The sequence below is a fragment of the Euprymna scolopes genome, chromosome 6 (assembly GCF_053919585.1).
Source record: "Euprymna scolopes isolate OS-2025 chromosome 6, ASM5391958v1, whole genome shotgun sequence".
NCBI classification, from domain to species: domain Eukaryota; kingdom Metazoa; phylum Mollusca; class Cephalopoda; order Sepiida; family Sepiolidae; genus Euprymna; species Euprymna scolopes.
The window spans coordinates 49,620,447-49,642,854 of NC_136487.1; positions in this window are offsets into that span (position 1 = coordinate 49,620,447).

Consider the following 22,408-nt stretch of genomic DNA (forward strand, 5'->3'; position numbering starts at 1 on the left):
ATAAGTCCTAACTCTCAAGCAGTTATAAGTCTAAGCGTGAACCAAAACTAAACCACAGTTTATCAGAAGTTTTTGTTTATAAACAAAAATAGGTCTCACATGCAACTTCTATAATCTCTTCATACGAATGAACCGATAATGTGAGGTGGTGAGGGCTGCTGCATTATTTTATACAGCTGTCTTAAGTAAAAAAAATAGTCTGGCGCCGCCTATCGCTCTCCAACCTTCAAAGCACATACAGCAGCTGGTATTACCAAATTATTTCCTTCCTGCCACGCGTTGTTGTGGCTCAAATTGGTGTAATGGAAAAATTCTAATAAAAGTAGAAAATGCATGCTTCTTATATTCTTAGTACAGCAATCCACTCCAAACAGTGAAAAAAAAAAGGCGAAAATGAAAAAAAAATGGTACTCTTGCAGAATTTGATCCGGATCCTCGGGAGTTTTCGTCAATCATGGCTTGGGCTCGACCAACAATCAGTGGATTAAGCCGAATCATTGCTAAAATGTTGAAACGCTAAATCGAGTTTCCTTTTTCTTGCCTTTTGTATTCAAAAATGTGAGTTTTTAATTAATATTTGGGTGAGGGGGGGTATTATACACAGATTCGAAAAAGTTGTCCAAAAACAAATAAATGAAAGCAAAGTTAAGGTAAGTTAAGTTTCTACCTAACTGGATAAGATTTTAGTGTTTTTATTAGAAAAAAAAACTGTGTTTATCGATGTATTTGAAAAAGACAAATGGTCGCGGACTCTGTTGAATACGTTAAGTTTGGGAAAATAAGTTAAAGACTAGAAAAACTATACGAAACAGTGTCAGAAACCCATCGAATATATGTTACCGTGACATAGGCTGACATATTCTGTGTGTTTCGGACAGTATTTTGTATAGTTTTTTTTAGTTTTAACTACTTTTCCCAAACTTAACGTAATCAACAGTGTTCGCCACCATTTGTATGTTTCAAATACACCGATAAACACTGTTTTTTCGAGCCGACTAAACGTTACATTAAATATAAAGGTTTAATATTACTAACGCGGATACGAAAAAGTTGTCGGAAAATAAATATATAACAAATAAATGTTATAAAGGCAAGATAAGTTAATTTTTTACCTCACTAAATAAGATTTTAGTGTTTTTATTTCATGTAAAATGTTAAATCGGTTCGAATACATGCAGTGTTTATCGGTATATTTGAAAAATACAAATGGCGGCAAACTGTGTTGAATACGTTAAGTTTGGGAAAATGAGTTAAAACTAAAAAATATACAAAATACTCTAAGGAACTCACTCAATATAATTTAACGTGACATAGGCTAACATATATTCGGTGTTTTTTTTAACAGTATGTTGTATAGTATTTCAGTTTTAACTCGTTTTCCCAAACTTATCGTGAGAGTCTGCTGCCATTTGTAATTTTCAAATATAGCGGCATACGCTGTGTTTTTCGAGCTGGAATAAACATTTTACATTAAATAAAAAAGTATCGCTAAAAAATGATCCAGTTAGGTAGAAAAGTAACTTATCTTGCCGTTGATAATTATGTTATACATTTGTTTTTTGACAACTTTTTCGAATCTATATGTACAGTAATACAAACCCAATAAAATACAGTTAGGTAGAAAAGTAACTTATCTTGTCTTTGAAAACATTTACTTGCTATATATTTGTTTTTGTTGACAAAGTTGTCTAATGTTTGTGCAATTTTAAAATAGTTTTTCCAAGTTAAATTTAAATTTCACAATATCTTTTTTTTTGGGGGGGGGTATTTTTTTACATATGGTCCACCTCCACAATTTTCTTTAAAATGAATACTTTTAAAGGTTTTCGACTATGCTGAATAAGAAAATCTCATTTAAAATTTGCAAAGGCAATTAGTTTTCGAGATATAAAGACCTGTACTATGCACTATAATTCACTGGCGACCATGAATAAACACCCCCAACCTTCCCCATATTAAGAACGGCTTTCGGAATAAACACCACTAACCTCCCCATGTTGAAAAGCTTTTAGAATAAATACCACCTTTCTCCCAATGTTAAGAACGGCTTTCGGAATAAACACCCCCAACCTACTCATGTTAAAAATTGTGGAGGTGGACCTAATGTGAAAATTTACCTTTTGTTTTTTTAATAAATTGTTAGCTGAAAGCACAGAATAGTTACGTGTTTGTATTACTGTACACATAGATTCGAAAAAGTTGTGAAAAAACAAAACAAATATATAACAAATAAATGTTATCAAAGGTAAGATAAGTTACGTTTTACCTAACTGGATAATTTTATAGTGTTTTTATTTAATGTAACATGTTTATTCAGCTCGACAAACATACAGTGTTTATCGATGCACTGGAAAATTAAAAATGGCGCCCGACTTTCTCTTTGACACGGAAAGTTTGAGAAAAGGAGTTCAAAATGTAAAAAAAAACTATACAAAATACTGTTAAAAACTCGCTCAATATGTATTACCGTGACATAGGCTAACATATATATTGACTTATATATGAGAAATTTAAAAAATTATAATTTGATTTCTTTGATTGAGGATTACCAACGACCCTTGTTGGAATTCAATGATTCTAATCGTCTGAATATTTTTCAACCTGGAATATATATATATATATATATAGATAGATAGATTTTGTTATTGTTGATTTTTCAAGCGATACATACGGTTAATATTGGCTCCGCCTCGGAGCTCATTTTTTTATTTACTTAAAAAGTTGCCCATTTTAATTTGGACGTATATAACATTTTTTTATTATTTTTAAAACAGTAATCTACGTACACGCGTGTTTCAAGGTCATCACCTTTCGTCATCGTAGTTTAACGGTTTCTAGGGATCGAACCTCTGACCATGTCTACCACAGTCCGGTGCCTTAACCGTTAGGCCATAAACCCTAGGTTAATTATACTGTTTATTTTTATCGCTTATAAATTTAGATTTTGTTATTGTTGATTTTTCAAGCGATACATACGGTTAATATTGGCTCCGCCTCGGAGCTCATTTTTTTATTTACTTAGAAAGTAAATATATATATATATATATATATATATATATATATATATATATATATATACATATATATATATGTATATATATATATATATATATATATATATATATATATATATATATATATAGTCCTCAATCAAAGAAATGAAATTGTAATTTTTTAAATTTCTTATATATAAGTTAATATATATCGGTGCGGCTAGACAGGCAACTACCTCAAGCAAGGATCGAAACCGACCGCCCGTACGACAGTTAAGGTTTTGAACCATTACGCTAATCGGCATGTGCTGTGTGGGTAGTGAATTAACGATGTTTTAACATCGTCCTAATACCGAAGCTAGATTTGTTAATATAGAGCATCGCTACACACACACACACACACACACACACACACACACACACATATGTGTGTGGGGGTGTGTAAATTTTGACTTAAATCATGTATAAAAACAACAAAGTTGGACAAAGGAGCACGCATGATTATTAAAGTCTTTTCCTTAACCCATAAATTGTTTATAAATTGCTCATCTCATCAGAGGAAATATTGTTAGCGCATTGGATATGGGTAATTATGAATGTTACTTAATGACACATATATTAGAAATTAAAAAAATGAAAGTTAATATTGAAAAGACAATGTCAAAAAGATACTCAAAGTTGAAATAATGACCTTACCGGAAAACACAAAATCTAATGAATAGTGGTTGGTACATTCCAGAGTGAATTGTGAGTTTTTATAATGACAAAAAACTTATTTTATAATCGCATGAAAGTTAATAAATCTTTCCGAAAAACACGACGGTTCTAGGTTCGATCCTCAGCTTGGCATCGGTGCTAGTCTAGCGGCACTGATGAGTTGTGATACAACGAAACAAGACAGTATGTCGATGACTACAAATATATATATATATATATATATATATATATTTATATACACGCGAAGTGCGTGCAATAAGTAATGCCCCTGACCCACTTCCTATAGTTGTAGAGCAACGAAACTTGGCACAGGTATTAGTTTTTCTCTACAAAGGAACAGAGTTATGCATTTCTCCCATCGTTTGATGCAGCCATGGAGACCGTTTTTGTAGAACACCCTAGGTTGGTCCTCCAACAACGACGTGACTTCAGAAATCAAGGATGCATCATCTGGGAAACACGTTCCTTTCAAAAACAACTTCATGGCTGGGAAGAGGTGAAAGTCAGAGGGTGTAAGGTCAGGGGAGTAGGGAGGATTTCATAATCACACGCCCATACTTCTAATCTGGGGACATGCGAGTTGTGGACCGGAGCGTTGTCCTGCAGGAAGAGGGTACCTTTGCTGATCTTGCCCCGCCTCTTGACTTTGATAGGTTCCCTTAATTTCCTCAAAAGTGAGGAATAATAGGCTCCTGTAATTGTGGTACCCTTTGCTAGGAAATCTGTCATCACTACACCGTCCTGGTCCCAGGAGACTGTGAGCATGACCTTGCCAGCAGAGGGCTGCACTCTGTCCTTCTTTGGATGTGGTGAGTCCAAGTGCTTCCACTGCATTGACTGAGCTTTGGTCTCTGGATCATAGTGATGGACCCTTGTTTCATCCTGTGTAATCAGTCTTTTGAAAAACATCAAAAGTCTCCTGTGGTGTGTATCCTTTCAAATACAAAACCGGATCACTGCTGGACATTCAACAGGCTCCATTTCACACCCGACTCTGTTAAAACACCTGTAAAACAGAAACCACAATTAGTTAAGAGCTGTAATTTGTTACATAACCCGTAGAGATATAAATCATTGCACATGCAAAATTTCAGCTAGATCAGACAACTGGAAGTGGGTCAGGGGCATTACTTATTGCACGCCCCTCGTATATATATATATATATATATATATATATATATATATATATATATATATATATATATATATATATATATATATAGAGAGAGAGAGAGAGAGAGAGAGAGTAGAACACCTGGATACGACATTAAAAATTAGTAACAAAATACAGTACAATATATAATACTAATATATATATATATATATATATATATATATATATATATATAATCAAATAATATTATAAATACAACCGTAAGGCGGAGCAAATACCGTAGTCAGAGGCCGAAAGACATCGTATTCCACATCGTTACCTGAAATACCATATAGTAGGGCCACCTTATCCCGGCCTTCTACTGTGTATATACAGGGTGAACAGAAAGTCCTTGGACCAATTCAAAAGCGGTTTATTAATAGAAAATTACAAAAATATAAATTAAACATGAATGAAAATTATAAGTTAGGAAACCAAGAATAAATTCAAATTATTTATTTTCAATGTGATGTCCCTTTTGATTAGACGTTCAATTCTCTGTCTGAGGTTACCAACCGAGGCACGCAGCGTTTCCTGAAGTATTTTAGCCCATTCACTCAGAAGAGATGTCTTCAAAGCATCAACGCTTGGATGAGCAACAGAACAGACCTTTGCCTCCAACAAAGACCACACCGAAAAATCCATGCGATTCAAATCAGGCGATGCAGGAGGCCACATCTCCTTACTCCAGAATCTTGGAAAATGACGTTGGCACCAGTCCTGAGTTTTTCTGGAGGTGTGGGATGGTGCTCCATCTTGTTGGAAGGTGAAAGGCTGATCTTTGAAGTGTTTCTTCATCTCTTCAAATGCTGGAACCAAAATATCGTTAATGTAGCGATCTGTGTTGATCTTAACCCCCTGCTCCACGAAAATCAGAGGCGACTTCCAAATTTGGACACTGCAGCCCACACCATGAGGGAAGACGGCTTTTGTCGGCGGAAAACCATTCTCACGGAGTCATCAATGTCTGCTGAAGATTTTGCGTAAACTTTGTCGTTCTGATTGTTAACAGTCGCTTCAATTGTGAATAGTTTTTCATTAGAAAAACGATCTCTCGCTCTGCCGTGCCAGCCTTCAGTTCTCCAAGAAGAAGCTTTGCTCTTTCAAGTCTCTTGTGCTTTTGGGCAGGTGTGAGGTACTGTCTCTTTCTCATCTTGTAGGGGGACAACTGGATATCGTTTTTTACGATGGTTCTCATCGAGGTCACGCTCACATTCATGTCTTTAGCCATTTGTCTTGCAGATCTCTTCGGGTTCCTCCTTACCCTCTCTCGGACAGCTTTAATCACCTTCTTTGTTCGAGCAGTGCGAGGTCTTCCACTCCTAGGACGGTCTTCAGATGTACCAAGTTCTTTAAATCTGTTCACAACATGGTACACGGTGGATTTAGCCACTTTCAAGAGCTTAATAATCTCTGAGTTTGTCCTTCCCGCGCAATGAAGCTGAATTATGGCCTCTCGTTTGCTCATTTTTCTGAAAGTTTAAACAAAATTATTTTAATATTTTTGTTGAAAAAAATTAGATCTATAGTTAGACTAAATACTTACTTTATTCGAAAAGAGAAAAGGTGATTTTAACAATATTTAATTTTAAAACTACAAATGGTCCAAGGACTTTCTGTTCACCCTATATATATATATATATATATATATATATATATATATATATATATATATATATATATATTGATTAAGTTTTAAGTTAGTTAACATGTTAACATAGTTAACATGAACTAAAAACTAATGTTTCTTCAAAAGTGATTTTATATAAATCAAATAATTATGTAAACATTATAAGGTGTCTACGCAGATCGATGCACATTAAAAGCAAATGGCTTGCGGTTTAGTTCCTATTATCAGGGAACATAACTTCATGGGCACTTCCTGTCATCATCATCTTTTACCTATACAAATATTAATATTCTCTGCAAATTTTAATTGTTAAAGATTTCAAATGTTAGTCCTCATTTTTATCTATGTATCTTTATAATATATATACTTGTAAGAGAATAGTTGTTATCTCGATTTTTGTATCTTCAAATGTGTCTTATGATTATATACGTATGTGTGTGGGAGGTGCATGTACGTTAGTTATCTTATCATTTTTAGACTTCCTGGTCTTTATTTAAATACGTTTATATGTTATTTGAATTGATTACATTGCACGATCTCTTTAAAATCCATGTTTTAATACTTCTATTTAATGTCTGGTTAAAATAGTATATGCAGTGTGTGTTTATACTTAATTAATTGTATCGTATTATAGTTTTAGCAGTTCTTCTGGGAGATGACAAACGGTTATTTGCTGCCTTATCTTAAAATCTGATTTACGTAATTTTAATAAAATTTTGGAGAGAATCATCACCAGAAAGAATAAAAAACCGGAATGTATACTTTCTGCAATTGTATACGTTTTCATGAAGGTAAGTTGGCCCTATTTACTTGCCTCCTTGAAAATGCAAATTTAGATCCTATTTTTATATACAGCTCTCCAGCTCCTTTCAAAATACTCGCTCCGGATAAAGCTAAAAAAAAAGAACAGTTTAAACGATCCTTTCTGTTTCTCCTGCTAGCAAAGACGGAGAAGATACGTCATTTAATCAAGGCATTAGAAATGTGATCTATACACGCGGGATCACGTGGAATTGTAACGCTTCCTCTCATAATTTATCTGCATGAAGTACTGTTAACGATCTTGAAATATATATAAATATAAGATTTTATAACATTAATCAGGAATTGTGGTCTTTTTCTTATCCGAAAAATTAATTGCGAATGCTACTTAAATTATTATCAAATAGATATAGTAAATATGTCATATTTTTATATATTTAAAATTGTAACGATTTATATATATATATATATATATATATATATATATATATATATAAATCGTTACAGTTTTAAATATATAAAAATATGAAATATATATATATATATGTGTGTATATACTAGCATGGGTGCTCGGCTTTGCCCGGATGTTTGAAGGTGTATGCTGAGCAATAAAAACAAACAAAACAACGCTCAATTTTTTAAACTTTGACCCCTATTCTGACCCCTTTACATTTATTGTTTTGGACTCACATCAAGTTATTAAGTTAGATCCATGTCCGAGGAACCTATATCTTAAATTTCAAGTGTTTAGACCCAAAATTGTCGGAAGAGTTTGGTAGAGTTCTCAAAGGTCAAATCGTTGAACTTTTACCCCTTAACAACCAAATTTCTGGCCGAAAACAGATCACATAAATTTTTCCTTATCTCAGTGTCCTGTATATCAAATTTCGAGTCTGTAGACTAAAAATTGACATAGTTATGTCGTAGGGAAATGTACACACACACAAACAGACACACAGACAGACACACAGACACACAGACACGTTCACTTTTATATATATATTTTTCCAGCAAAAAGAGGATATATTTTGCTTGTATATATACATATATATATGTATATACACTTGTGCCCGATATTATTCATACCCCACCTTGAAAATTGAGTTTATTATGTGTAACTTTGTAAGAATTTATTGTTTACGTCCATATCGATACATATTCTTAATAAACCTCTTCTGATCATTTTCGTCATTTTAAAATCTCGGGATACTTGTAATAAAAGAAATATACAGCTATTTATAAAATCTGCAATGTTCAAAAATAATCATACCCCCTTATCTTTCTAGTATTAATCGAATTTCTGACTGTTTGTTTCCTGTTTGATTCTTATTTTGAATGCTTTTATACAACCTTTGATTAATTTCATTTCGTTTTTTGCATTTTTCAGAAATTAAAATGATATCAACTGAAAACCAATAAAAGAATAAAAATTATTAGAATGGGGAAGAAAAAAGAGCTTAGTAATGATCTTAGGACTAAAATTGCGAATTCACATAAGGATGGTTTAGGTTACAAGTTAATTTCCAAGAAATTTGAGGTCCTTACAGCAACAGTACAGAGCATCATCAAAAAATTCCAGAGCCACCACACAACAAACAACTTGATTGGTAGAGGAAGGAAAAGGAAACTGTCTGCTAGAGCCACCAGGAATATTGTAAGAAGTGTTAATGCAAATCCAACCACCACTACTAAGGACATTTTAGAAAATCTGGAGTCTTCTGGCATAAAAATATCAAGGCAAACATTGCAAAGGACTCTGCATGAAAATGGTCTGAAAGGAAGAAGACCAAGAAGGACTCCATTGCACACAGGAAAACACCTTGCAGCACGTCTAAAGTTTGCTAGGACCCATGTGAATTCTCCAGAGTCCGTTTTCTCAAGTATTTTGTGGACTGACGAAACAAAAATTGAATTGTTTGGCCATATGGATGCTTCTTACGTTTGGAGGAAGAAAGGAGAAGCTTACAACCCAAAGAACACCATACCCACGATGAAACATGGTGGTGGTAGCCTAATGTTTTGGGGCTCCTTTTCGGCTAGTGGTCCAGGTAGTTTGGTCAAGATAGATGGAACCATGAAGAAGGAGCAATATTTGGAGATACTCCAGAAAAACATTAGACAGGATGCGGAGAATCTCCATTTAGGACCACACTGGGTCCTTCAACAGGATAATGATTCAAAACATACTGCCAAAATAGTCAAGAAATGGTTTGAGGATAATCAAATTAATGTTTTGGAATGGCCTTGCCAGAGTCCCGACCTGAACCCTATCGAAAACCTCTGGCACATATTGAAAACTGAGGTTAAAAAGCGGAAACCTAGAAATTTGAGGGATTTGGAGAACTACTGCATTGAAGAATGGTCAAAAAACAGTGTTGATGCTTGTAAAAACCTTGTTGATAAATATCCAAAACGGTTACAGGCAGTTATTAAGAATAAAGGGCATGCTATTGACTATTAGTAAGAGAGGTATGAATAATTTTGAACTAGTGCCATTATTGTTTTTCTTTGTATAATGTTTCAAACTTGCATAATTTATTTATTTGTTGAGTTTAAATTAAATGCCTATGCTTGATTTATTGTCTGAAATCCCTTTAATATTGTCTACCTTCTGGTTTGAGCAATATTCTTATAGAAATCTCAAAGATCCGAGGGGTATGAATAATACCGGGCACAAGTGTATATACATATATATATGTATATATATACATATATATATGTATATATACATATATATATATATATATATATAGATATATATCCTCTTTTTGCTCGAAAAATATTGCAAACTAAATATTTTATTTTAAATAAATAAAACCGGTGTTTTAACCAGTTTATTTAATCCATTTAGTGTTTTTGTACAATTTTAAGTGTTTCAAAATATATATGTTGTGTAAAAGCACTTGCAAGCTAAATATTGTCTTTTTAACCGTTTTATTTAATTGATTCAGTGTTCAATTTTAAACGTTTAACATAAATTGTATATTCCCCTCCTACAAAACAACAATATCCAGCTAAATATTTTCTTTTAAATAAATAAACCAAAAATGTTAATGGTTTAATTTTATTAATAAATGCAATTTAAAACATTTCATAATAAATAATTACTTTTCTTTACAGTAAAAATAATTGCAGCTTGTTAATTTCTATTAAATAAACAAAACAAAAGTTGCAAATTTAAATTTAAAATGTTTTACAATATATATTTTCTTTTTTAATCTAAAACAAAAATTAATGGTAGGCTATTCTTTCTTTAAATAAATGTATCATCAGGAATCGAATGATATCATTCTTCAAGTATAAGAATGGCAGGTGATAACGTGCTTACATACAGAAGATAACCTTTGCGTAGTAAACCAGATAAACGTCATACTTAGCGTCTGCCTTAAACAGTGCCTGTTCAGATTTGGTTCCAGATATTACAGATTTCCAGTTTTAAATTAAAATAAGTAATCAAATAGGTTTTCGGTCCTGGATATCACCTTAAACTATATCTGATGGTGAGGCCTCAGTTTGCGGGCTTTGGGGAGTGTGGAGTCATCCTTTAATTGCCTTTGCCCCCAGGTCCACTCTGACCCAGAGAGATAGTACCTGTTAGGGTCCCAACTATGGGTTAAATAGAAACCGACTTAAAAAAAAACAAAAAAACAAAAAAAAACAAATATACTCTATTTAAAAAAATTGTTCTTCAAAATCACTGGATCTGGCATTAAATAACCTGAAAAGGGTTGATTTGCCGTAAAACAAAAATTAGGTTTTAAAGAATATTATGAAAACTTTTGTAATAAATTATATTTTAAATAATGTCTTTTATACAAATGAATATTGTGGTTTGATTTTAATTTGGGATAATGTAAAAATCGAGAGAAGTATTTTAAACAAGCTGCGTTAAAAAAATAAGTAATTAAATATTTAACTGATTATTTTGGGAATATATTTCTATCAAAGTTTTTTTCTTATTTTTTCGCCCCAAATTTACAACTTATTTTCGAACTAAAAGAGGAATTCTTTGGTATCAGTAAACAAATATGATAAGACACAGTTTACTGCGAAATTTTAATCAAGCGTTTTTTTTTTCTGATTTGCGTATAGTGCATTATAGTATTAATTTATACGTATATAAAATACGTAGTTTTTATGCTTTCAGGTGTCAACATATAACATATTTTTATATTTTTAAATCATCATCACATCGTATGAATCCGAAGATTCTATCGTTGGCATTAGTTACTCCGATATATTCCTCAGTTAGAATTCTTTCTAGAAAGGCATCAAGATGAACGGGAGGGAAGACGTGAAGGTTGCCAACATCCCAAGGAAAGTGATTTTTTTGTGGAACGATTGGATGCGAACTTGAAACGCCCAGGTCATCAGTCCGTGATTTTAACCACTAGACCACCGCTACCACCCATATTGTTCAATGAATTCACGAAACAATAACTAGTTATTATGCTTGACAGGCAGTACAGAACGTTATCAACTCGTCGGTAGTGGCAGATGTTTTTCAGTGCAACTGTTTTCCGAAAATGTTTCTAAGGTTAGGGTTCTCTAAAGCCAATTTTCAAACTAATGCAGCTCAATTCATTTGACAATGCCATCTACCGAAGCCAACTTCAAGGTAAATGGATGCTCGGGGAAGTCTTTGAAAGTTACTTTCGTCTTTGCAACGTCAAGGACACGCGTCCAGTTTTCTCCGTAGGCATTTGCGCACAGATATAAAGGCTGTCAGGAAAAGGGAACGACGCCTGCTACACTGAAGGGGCGAAGAAACATTCGTCCATCCACTTGTATTATCGCAACAACTACCGTGCTAGTCTTGATACGTTGATTAGCTTAAGTCCGTTATCCATAGTCGAATTAAAGCGGCACTAGAAGACCGAAAAATTTAAGTATGTATGTGTGTGCGCATGCATATATATATATATATATATATATATATATATATATATATATATATATATATATATATATATAATTTGAGGTTGATATTTTTCAAAGGTAGGATAACCAGTGAAATATAACGACGTTTGTACAAGAGTGCTCAATACAGAAGTAGAGAAAGTTGTCTTTACATAAGCAGTAGTTTCTGCTACACAGTCATGAGCATGTTTCGATCTACTAGTATTAACTAATTAGAGACCTCTTCAAGCAACAAACTTTTTTTCGAAAACGGAATTCTAAAAAGTTTTTAGAATTCCGTTTTCGAAAAAAAGTTTGTTGCCTTAATAGGTCTCTAGTTAGTTAATACTAGTAGACCGAAACATGATCATGACTGTGTAACAAAAAGCAACTGCTTATGTAAAGACAAATTAAAAACAATAGACTGGAATTGAGCTCCGCTTTTATAATATAAGTTTAAAACATAAGAAAAACAATAATTAAAATAATAATTAAAAAAAAAAACCCTTGCTTGAATAGTCATCTCTCTTGATTCAAAAACGCAACAAGTATTTCAAACACTAACTGATTTATTTTAACGTTCTCCTAACGTCATTTTTTGTTCTATATTTCGCGGTATCACGTGGCAAACTCTGCGGCTGCTTTTCCAATTTTGAACACTCTTCCGCTGTCTTCTCTTGAAAAAGGACTAATAGGTCTGAAATATATTGAGATTTATAACACCATTGAATACAACAGAAAAAAAAAATGACTGTTGTTTAGAGTTAAAATTTGTGTGAAAAAGAAAAAACAAACAACAAAAAAAAGAAATGTATTTCTTTTGTTTTCATTTAATTTTACTCTATATAAAAAAATCTCGCATTGTTCTTGGCTTTTAATTTTACCTTATAATATATATATATATATATATATATTATATATATATGTATAAAAATATATATTATATGTATATATATATAAAGAAAAAAAAGGAACTGAGACATGTGCATGCGAGTATTACGTTTTTTTTTCTAAACTGTTTACTTTTTGTAAGTATGAAAAAAATACTCGAGTTGATATAGAAACTAAAAACTTATAGACATTGAGCCAAGAACAATAATCATTAGACTAACGTGCCATGATCTTAAAATAATGTTTTCAAACTAGTTACACTTTACATAAGTAATAATATAATTTGAACTATTCACGCATACGCATTTGTGAAACAGTACGCAAATAGATAAAAATTCGATCACTTCCACGTACCAATTTTTTTCAATTTTGACACCTTAGCATCCTTTTTGCGGATGAAACCGATTAAAAATTGCCCCATCTATTTTATAATCGTATATACCAAATTCCAAGCTGTAGATCAAATATCCGTCGAGTATATAGGTTAAGAAGTGTCCTTCGTCCTAGATGAATATTTCTGCTTAGAACACAATTGAAACATGATACACAACTTTTTCAATTGAATATTTAATTCGCGCCATTATATATGAAAATAATTTTATAAAATATACAATAGGTTCCCTACAGTGCAATATAGACTACAATATATTGTGAACTAATTCCCTCCGAGTGGAATGTGAGCTTCCGTCCTGTGTACCGTGATGGGTCCCTAACTAGAGCAGGCAATCAATTTTTGTTTTTAATACCCTACCCGGTAGCAAAAGCTGTTTATAGCATCAGATAAGTCGTCTCCCTCTCAGTAAAGACCAATAAGTCTCCCGTGTGTTATGAGTAAGTTGCTGGAATCCATATTAAATAAAGAATTAGTCAACCATCTAAGCAGAAATAACCTTCTTAGCGACATGCATTATGGTTTCCGTTCTGCTAGATCTACAGCAGATGTGCTAACAGATATATCTCATAGGATTAGTGAATATCTCGACAAAGGCTTCCTTTCTAGGGCAATTGCTCTTGACATATCAAAGGGCTTCGATAAGGTATGACACAAAGGCCTGCTTCACAAGATTTCCAGCTACGGTATAACTGGAAATTATTAAATCGTTTTTCTCTGATAGGCTCATAAGAGTCGTGGTTGATGGTGAGCAATCAGAGGCCCTCAGTGGTCCATCCTGGGCCAACTCTCTTCCTGATCTACATCAATGATCTCCCAAGACACATAATTAAATCATTCATGGACATCTATGCTGATGACACGACCATCTATGGCAACACATCAAAGACCGTAAATGACAAAGTTATCTCTGATTCTGTCTCCTCTGATCTTGAGCGCATGGTCTTGTGGGGGAAGAGGTGGCTGGTTACTTTTAAGGCATCTAAAACCAAACTCCTATCTTTACATCATCAACGCTCTGATCCCCATCTGGTATCAATTGAAATGGATGGCTCTCGTCTTGAGGAGGCTCCCTGTTTTGACAAGCTTCTGGTATTGACCTTTACTCCTGATCTGAAATGAAACACGTATATCAAATCTGGTTCCAAGGTCGCTGAGAAAATGGTGGGATCCTTCTACCGCTCCAGGAGATATCTCACTGCTGATGCAATTTTTTATCTATATAAAAGTCAAGTACTTCCAAGGATGGAGTACTGCTACTACATCTGGGCAGGAGCTGCTAAAAACAGCCTATAGTGCCTTGACAGAGTACAAAATAGATTTCGTGTCTTAGTGGTGGATGCCCTTTCCTCTTCCCTGCAACCTCTCTCCCACAGAAGAGACGTTGCGAGCTTGTCTTTGCTTTATCGTTATTTCCATGGCAAGTGCTCGTCTGAGATCCAATCACTGGTTCACCCTCGCCAATCTTTCACGAAAAACACCCGTCTAGCTGAAACCTCTGCCAATAATTTTCCCCACTCTTTATCTGTGCCTAAATCAAAACGTAGATTCCATGAGAAGACTTCTTTCTTAGAACTGTACGCCTGTGGAACTCTGTTACGTTTGCCTGTTTCCCACCTGACTACAACTTGGATGTCATCAAGTCCAACATAAACAAATTCCTGACGAACCGCCCCTTAAGTAAAACACTTTATCAAATCTCCATTACTAACGATTACCGCAGTATTATCCCATTGATTAGTGTACGTGCAATAACCCTTATCCCGGAGTGGCTTCCGGGCCTTGATAAGTGGTGACTATCACGTAAAAAAATGAAGACTTGTGGCACCGCATTAAGCTACCGAGACTGTGTTATCACACTAGCTGGCGATCGATGAGGCCAGGGTTGTGTGATTATCTTTCTTTTTTTTTAAATACATATATATATATATATATATATATATATATATATATATATATATATATATATATATATATATATATAATTATAAAACTCAAATGACCTTGTAACGAGTGATGTAACCGACGGTTTACAACATCCGGTTGCGCATGCGCGCATAAACATTAACCCATAACAACGTAAGCAAATAAACACAAATCGCTTCTTTTGCAGATTTTTACCTGCGCACTGAAATATTAACGTTATTATTTCGAAATTATTATTTAACATGGGAAGAGTGGGGGTGTTTTGCAACTATTCTTTATTACAACTATACTTTCGCTATTTTTCTTACAACTAAACGATTTTAACCCCTTCACTAACATAAGAACAATTGTAGTAAAGCCAAGCCTACTACTACTACTACTACTACTACTACTACTACTACTCTCTATCCGTCCCTTTTCCTTCCTTCCTTCTTTTATATTTTTTGTTTACATTTCTAGATACAAAATAGTTGTGTGAGAACGGTGAATTTGTTGACACATTTACTAATCTGTTTCAATATTAGTTTTATCTTATTTTATTTATTTAGGTCTTATTTTTTTGCTTCAGGTTTTATTATTTTTTTTTTTTAGATTTTAAGTTTCTATAACTTGGTTGAAGGGTTCCAATATGGGTTTTTCATTCTTATGTTTCTCATCGGTAGGTTCATGTGCGGTTTTACTGCTAAATGACTTTCGTCAGCGTTCCATTCGTAGGAAAATCATGTTTAATTTTCGATTTTTGAGCGATTATTCGGAAAAATAGGTAACTTTATACGAATAGAGAGAATTTTTTTCATGTTTGAGTGATCCGTCCGTGATTTTTCATTTTAATATACTTTCATAGAAATGTTTCTATTGTGTCAAAAAAAACTATTTTCTTTACGTCACAGGTGTCGCGCTCATACATAAATTCCATAGCTAATATAACATACTGACCCAACGGGTTACGAGTAGTCTAGTATATATATATATATATATATATATATATATATATATATATATATTACTGTTAACCTCGAAATTATAGCAATCTAGACAATTAATGAATAATTATAATTTTTGGAATATATATAAGAAATTCAGACCTCTTTTTTAGGGCGATAAACACAAGATCAAGTGAGGGTTTGAAAAAAGTGTTTCTGTGGACAGAAGTAGAAAAGAACTTGGAACACCTGGGTCCAAACTTTGTGCTGTTAACACTTGGTTTTTTAAATGTTCACATTTAACAGGTGCATATATGTATTTTGTAAATGTGCATCACGTTTTTATGAATCGACTAGCAGGCCGTCCGGCGTTTCCCGGTTGTGAATTACGCTTCAATATAATATTATAATTGATGCAGAATTGGTATTTATTATTATACAGCTAATAGTTTATCGATCATTGTATTGTACACAGTATATTGCAACAATTTCAAAAATTAAAAAAAATTACGTGAGTGCCATCAGATTAAATTGAAACCAAACATTCACCTCTCCAGCTTTGATTCTTTCTTTGTCCGATAAAGTGTTGTCCCTGAATTAGGATCCACTAAAACATATATGCACATATGTAACCAATAACATTTGCATAATAAACGGACTATATATATATATATATATATATATATATATATATATATATATATATATATGGAGAGAGAGAGAGAGAAGAGAGAAAGAGGGAAAGATTATGTGGAAAACACCGGTAGATTAGGATTGACAACGAAAAGACATAGATAAGTAGGGTGAAGAGAGAAGGAGAGACAGACACCTAAAGCGAGAGACGAGAGAGCAACACGAAAAGGATGAAACCAAAAGTGAGAGAAAGATGCAGAAAAAATAGCCAAATAGTGGGCTTAGAAGATACTTGATTGGTTGCTAATAGATTTGTTGGAACCGGTTATCCACCATGAAATCCTTCCGAAAGCAAACTCTACTATCGATTACACCTTTCCCATTTTCATCATTTCGCAAAAGGATATTATTTTCTCTTTGATGTATTAAGGAATGCTGGATATATCAAAGAAGTAAGAACACACCCTGCCAAGGTGATTATTGATAGTGCACATCTGTTGGCCACCACAAATATGATATTGAACATGCAGAAAATCCGACTCCAAGTCGAGCAAGGATGCTGGTAATATGGAAGAAGTTTTAAATTTCTTGCGTTTAGAAATCTGAGGTATTTTCCCAAACTGTTCACATTCTAATCTTGTTTATCTGCCTGCAGAAATGCACAGACTTATCCAAAAATATTTGGAGGGAATTCGTTCCAGACATGTCATGAAGCCATTCGATTGAAGCTAAAAATTATCATGTCAAGGTCAAGTAACCTACAATAATTTGTAACATAACTATACTTTTTTTTTCTATTTAATTTTCACCCCAAACAAGGCAATATGCAACTTTGAAGTAGGGGACTACTTTCGGAGGACATAAGTTGCGGGTAATTTATATCGAAAAAGTTATCAGGGAATATTATGAAGGGAGATAAGCAGCAAAATGTCTGTTAACATCACACCTGAACTTCTGCATCTCAGTACATTTGGGAAAGCAGAATCCCGAAAAGGGAGTTCCAAAGTCTAGCAGTTCTAGGAAGAAACTATTAGAGTAAAATGCTTTCTTACGCCTAGGGATCTCTGCAGTGTAGGGGTGGGGTTTAGCTTCTTGTCGGGTCTGTCGCGGGTGATTATGTTGAGGGGGTACAAGTGCTTGAAGTTCGTCAGAACATCCATCATTAAAATACTTGTAGAATAGGCAGAGGGATGCAACATTTCGTCAATGGGACAGAGGCTGAAGCTTAGATGGCAGTTCATGACCTATCATGTTGGCGAATCTCTTTTGGACCTTGTCCATGAGTGAGAGACTAGTTGCAGATGCATCAGCCCAAATGTGAGAACAATTCTCCATACATGGGCGAATGGGGGCCTTATCGATGTACAGGATACTTTCAGGCGTAAGTAGTTTTCTAGCACGGATGAAAGAGAGCCCACCTTCTTTGCAGTAGCCTTGACAATGCTCTCAATGTATCTATTCCAACTCATGTTTCCTGTGAACGTTAGGGAAAGTAGTTTAAAAGAAGTGCTTTCAGGTAATGTGTTTTGGGCCATTGCTGCTGGTGGCAGAGTAGGTTTCTTGTAATTATTGACGGAAACAAGCTAAGTATTGGCAGCATTGAATGTGACCAGCCATTTTTGTCCCCATTCCACTACAGAGTGGAGGTCTTCCTCTAATGTTTCTGCCATTTCCTTAGATATGTGTTCATTTGTTTTACCCTCATGCCTATTATATAGCGTTGTGTCATCAGCCAATATACTCATCTCCGAGACAATTTTATCAGGGGGGGGACGTTAATTTATGAATGTTAGGAATAATAAAGGTCCAAGGATAAACCCCTGAGGTACACCCGCATTTGCTCGTAAACGAGCTGCCATATTACTATTTAAACATGTTTAATTTCTATACTCTTATAATTTATATAAACATAAATACAGTAAAACATCTTTATTTAATCCATGGTGGTAGTATGTTCTTGTTCCGTTAGCCATACTTGGGTGGAAGTCTTAAGTAATTAGCAATTGTATTCTTCGTATCCACACAACAAGGGAGGATCCTTTCAATCTTTAGAATAGTGTCAATAAAATATTATTTGAACATAGTACTTGATCCATTGCGCTAAAATTCCTTGCAGATATATCTAATATGAATTTGGGGAGCCTTAAATGTTACGTGCGGACTCTTGAATTCGACAGAAAGATTCACAAGTTCGACAAAATACACTGAATAAGACCTGAATCTACATCGGCCAAACCTCAAACACTTAAGAACATTATTCCGATTAATCCAAATAATACACATTGTCAATATGAATAATAATGATGAATGAAAATTAACAATGATTTTATTTTCTCGACAAAAAGTAATGTATACATTTTATTTGCCATACCATTCCGTTTGGCGTTGTTCAAGTAGGAACGGATATGAAATCTGTAACTAATTTGCATTTGAGTTTTATTTTGGAGTCTGTTTATGTTTTATTGGATAAGCTCCATTGTTTTTTTTTATATAACTATAAAAATGAGAATGTATGTGTGAAGACAATTTTTAACCTACACACTCAACGAATTCTTAATCTACAGACGTGAAATTTTGTATATAGGATATTTAGACACGTGGAAAACTTTTTAATCTGTTTTTATCCGGAGAAAAAATGGCTACTAAGGGGTCAAAATTTAAACATTGGTACGTGGGAGTCATCGCATTTTTATCCTTGTTAACTGTTTCGCGAATGCGCATGCATGAATTGGTCACATTACAAATTACTTATGTTAAGAGTAAGTTGTTTGGAAACACTTTTTAAAGATCGTGTCACGCAGATTTAATGGCTATAGTACTTGACACACTGTCTTTAGGTTTTGGTTTTGATCTGAGCTCGAGTATTTCTTTTAATTATTTACAAGAAATGAACTGTTTAGGAAAAGCATAATACTGGCATGCACATATCTCATTTTCTTTCCGTTATTTTTTTTTAATTCATTTTTTAAAGAAATTTAATGTTACGTTTAATACAGGGCAACGCCGGGCATATTTGCTAGTATATCTATAAAAGTGAGACTGTGTGTGTGAGGAAACTTCTCGGCCTATATACTCAATGAATTTTTATGTACAGATTTGACATTTGGCATATCGGGTATTCAAACATTTAATCCATTTTCATCCAGAGGAAAAGGGAGATAAGGGGGTCAAAATTGAATCATTGGCACTTGGGAGTCGTCAGATTTTTATCTATTTGTCATTTATTTCACGGATGCGAATGCGTGACTTGTTCAGCTGACAGATTAATTCTGTTAAGAGTAAGTAGGTTTTAAAACAGTTCTTAATGGTTATGTACAGCTAGCCTAATAATTAGCATGCTTGACTCTTTGGGTTTGGGGTTCGATCTCAGCTCGAGTATTTTTTTTTTTTAATTACCAGATGTAATTTTTTTTAATTACCAGAAGTAATTTTTTTTAATTACCAGAAGTGAACTGTTTAGAAAAAAACATAATACTTGCATGCACATGTCTCAGTTTCTTTCCGTTTTCTGTATTAATGTATGTCCAAATATACTCATAAAAGAGCTGCCATATTACCATTTAAACATATAATTATTCTTAATTTCTATAATCTTATAATTTATATAAACTTAAATAATGAATAAAAAATATAATATTTATGCATAGTTTACGACCGGGAAACGCCAAGCGGCTTACTAGTAAATATATTAAAAAAAAAGGGAATGAATTGCATCCCTTTAAGGAATACTGGAGCAAAGCTGGATAATTTGATTACAGTTATGGTGTTTTGTTGAATAACTAGTGATATAGACCCGGGGTTGCCAATTCAAAACATATTGTCCCACGGAGGGTTTAGGCAAATACTATTTAAGATACACCGAATATCCTAACTTGTTACGATTTTCCTGAACGTAGACGACAAGTTGGATTCATGGAAGCATAAAACATATCCATCTTTATCTATGAAAATCAAACGGGAAATAACACTCATAGCTTAAAGGGCAAATAACTCTCATGGGGGAAATAACTTTCATGGCTTAAATAAATAAAACTTATTTCCGTTTTAAACGCAACTGGTGTTGGACAATATTGATTAAAAATAATTTAAATTACATATAAATCAAATCAAAAATAAATTAAATAAATCAACTTTAATATTCCTAAATTGAACAATTAAAATAATATATTACCAATTACCATTAATAACGTGAAGCTAATTACTAAAATAAATTTTCGTTAATGTAATATGCAAATTGCGTAACTTTAATATAGATTAGCTTTGAATGATATACAAAGAAACCATGCTAGAATAAAAGTGTATAAAAGTCCATTTTTTGCATGAAAATTAATTTGTGAAATCGTGTCGCTTTTGTAAATGTTTATCAAATTGTGAAGAAACACACAGACAGCCAGGAATACGACTTTATATAATAGATTCTAGCTTTTGTAACTATTACAAGGGCGATTTGTTTGCTTAGAGTAATGGGCCAATTCTTTGCAACCCAACTATACTCGTAAAGGAGCTGCCACAGACTGTTAGCTCTTCACGTTTTTCCTTAAACGTTAAATCTATTTTATTATATACTAGCATTTCAGCCCGGCGTTGCCCGGGTGTTTGGATGTGTATGTTGAGCAAAAAAAAAAAAATGGTAGTAGGAAGGCAGGCTCGAACCCGTACCGCAAAGGAGGAAAAGAACGGGGTAAAACCTAACATTTACGCTGTTACGACCATCGCCTCACCGGAAGCGAAATATTCTAAAATCAAGGTTAGACAATCTAAAGGAGATGATAATTTTTAAAAATATCGGCGAAAAAAATGACCCCCCCCCTGTAGAAAAGTGCCTAGTTGAAGGGGGAGATATTAATGTTTTTAGCCAATCTTTCGATATTTGTCGCGTGAAAGGTCGAACTTTAAAACGATACCGATCGTGGTAAAATCCGTCGCCTCTCTTGAAAGTTTAAGGAAGGCATGCGAACAGACATACATGCATACATACATTTATATATTGGTAACTAAAAATTTTCGACCTAAACTAATGAAAAAGCTTGCCCTGTCTCTGAATACCCTTTATGTAAAATTTCAAATATTTGGACACGAAATTGTCTGAGTAATTTCGAAGAGACCGCAGAGGTCAATTTTTTTTTTACTTTGACCCCTTAATATTTATTGTTTTGGGCTCAAATCAAGTTATTAAGTTAGATCCATGTGCAACGAACCTATATCTAAAATTTCAAATGCGTAGACCCAAAATTGTCGGAGGAGTTTGGTAGAGTTCTTAAAGGTCAAATCGTTTAACTTTGACCCCTTTCTCGCCAAATTTCTGGCCAAAAACCGATCACATCGATTTTCCCAAAACTCAGTACCCTGTATATCAAATTTCGAGTCTGTAGACTAAAAATTGACAGAGTTATTGCGTAGGGAAATGTACACAGACACACATACACACACAGACACGTTCACTTTTATAGATATATAGACTTGGAGTTGTCCAAAATGCTGTACATTCCA